This window comes from Macaca thibetana, chromosome X (genome assembly GCF_024542745.1).
Source record: "Macaca thibetana thibetana isolate TM-01 chromosome X, ASM2454274v1, whole genome shotgun sequence".
Lineage (NCBI taxonomy): Eukaryota > Metazoa > Chordata > Mammalia > Primates > Cercopithecidae > Macaca > Macaca thibetana.
This window is the reverse complement of record NC_065598.1, coordinates 82,269,466-82,271,994: the sequence shown is the minus strand read 5'-3', so window position 1 is coordinate 82,271,994 and position 2,529 is coordinate 82,269,466. Positions and strand designations below refer to the sequence as shown.

The 2,529-nt window shown below is 36.3% G+C and overlaps 1 pseudogene; it reads left to right on the top strand.

The window, feature by feature from the left end:
* The first annotated feature begins 1,308 nt into the window (after positions 1-1,308).
* LOC126946294 (thiopurine S-methyltransferase-like) lies at positions 1,309-1,997 on the top strand (annotated as a pseudogene).
* Positions 1,998-2,529: the final 532 nt, after the last annotated feature.

Genomic DNA, 2,529 nt, shown 5'->3' with positions numbered 1-2,529 from the left:
GCTGAGATCCCGCCACTGCACTCCAGCCTGGGCGACAGAGCGAGACTCCATCTCAAAAAAAAAAAAAAAAAAAAAAAAAAAAAGGAAGAAAGGAAGGAAGAAAGAAAGAAAGAGAAAAGAAAAGAAAAATGCTAAGAAGACAACTAGTAAACAATAGTTCTCTTGGCCAATTTATTCCCAAACTTCCAAATTTGCTCCTTAAAGGAGACAACTTTCAAATGTTTTGGTTATCTCTACTGGCACTTATCTCTACTTTTCTAAACAATATGCTTATATTGCTATTTCTTGATTAATCACTCTTAAATTCTACCTTTTGACTTTCTGTGATAGTAGATAAGGATTTAGACCTCTTACACTTAAACTTCTAAACTTCCCCTCCCCATGCTTTCAATATAGTTATATCATAATTTAGGGAAAATTGGCACTCAGCATTTACATTGGTATGACCATATACATTTTGTTTGTCGTTGAACTGACTAGTATACTGTTATTACTTTTCTTTTCTCGTATAATTTCTTCTTTTTCCAGACATTAATAATTGACCCTTTTCTTTATATTCTTAGATTTTTATGAACCTACTACTAATTGTACCCAAACATTCCGTCATTGTTTCCACACTATTTTCCACATGAGCAAACACATCAGGTAATTCCTCAATTCCCATTTTCCCAGAAGTATTCCCTCTTGGAGCCTTTTACCTCTTTGCTCGGCTTTGGGCTAGTTTCTCTCCAGATCTATTGCATATCTACCATCCTGAATATTCCCTTTGCCATCATCCTGTGTTGGATTCCCTGTTCCTTTAATCTTCCTTTTTCTCTATTTGCTCCCTTGTTTTGGTAGACCATATCCTCCAGTCACTTTCCCAGTGCTGCATAGAAGGCACTTTTTGAGTCCTAATATGTTTGAAAACATCTTTAGAGCTACTAATACACTTTGCAGTGCCTCATTTTTTAATATGAATGGGAAGTCAAATATTATCATATATTTGAAGAAGGCCTCTGATATATTTTTAAAAAGGCCAAAATAAACAGAGAAGACTTGGAGAGGAAAAACACAGAGCCAAAGCTAACAATAAAACGTTCAAAATAGGTAAATAATATGCTTCCACAGATGAGAGATGCTGCATCTGTGAATCAAGAACAAGATACTATATGAACTCGCTGACGCTGAACACATGGAGCTTCCTGGAATGTGGCATGCCCACGTAGCCGTACACGTCTCTTTAACTGTATTCTTCGTGATATCTTTTATAGTAAACCAACAAATGCATTGAAAACATATGCTTGAGAGACAGGTGCCACTGAAACTATGAATAGTACATGAACTTCACTTGCTATTGAAGAGTATTCCGATACTGAGGTACAGAAACACCAAGTAGTAAGTCTGGAAGCACGGCAAGACAAGCTTATAAAAGCATTTGGATACTTTTCTTAAAGGTGAGAGTGGATTGAGGATGATTTTTCCTCTATATGGAAAAGTATTAGTAGTTGAGATGAAATGGTTTGCAGACCAGGGACACAGTGCAGTTGGTGTGAAAACCAGTGAACTTGAGATACAAGAATTTTTTACAAAGCAAATCTTTCTTACTCAGAAGAACCAATCACTGAAATTCCTGAAACCAAATATATGAGAGTTCTTTAGGGAACATTTCATTGTACTGTTGCAGCATTTTTTATCTTCCCAGAACAAATATTGGCAAATTTGACAGGATTTGGAATAGAGGGGCATTAGTTACCATTAATCCAGGTGGATTGTGAATGCTCTGCAAGTATAATGTCGTTCCTCCTGAGAAAAGGGTTTCAGTTCCTCATGTGTGTTCTTTCTTATGATTCAAGTAAAAACACCATTTTTATGTTCCACATGCTTAAATTGAAAGGTTGTTTGGTACAATATGCAGTATTTATTGTCTTGGAAATGCTGATGCTTTTGAAGAACAATATAAAAGTTGGGGAATTGACTGCATTTTTGGAAAGATATATCTACTTACAGAAAAATAAATGAGACATGATAAAATCAAGTAACATCACCATGATTTTGAGCAATTGAAAATTATGCTGAGGCTGGGCACAGTGGCTCATGCTTGTAATCCAGCACTTTGCGAAGTCAAGGAGGGAGGACTGCTTGAGATCAAGAGTTGGAGGCCAGCCTGGAATATACTGAGGCCTCATGTCTACAAAATATAAAAATAGAAAATTAGCCTGGCATGGTGGCATGAGCCTGTAGTTCCAGCTACTTGCGAGGCTGACGTTGGAGGATCACTTGAGCCTTGGACGTTGAGGTTGCTGTGAGCCTGCCTGCGCCACTGCGCTCCAGCCTGGGTGACAGATCAAGATGTTGTCTCAAAAAAAAAAAAAAAAAAGAAAAGAAAAGAAAAGAAAAGAAAAAAGAAAACAAAGAAAGAAAAAAAAATTATTCTAAGGCCTGAAAATGTAATAGATGAATTTTTAAAACTTGTTTATAAACCATAACATAGATCTTTGCTCAAAAATGCATACAACTTCTTAGAAAGAAAAACACATACTAAAAAAG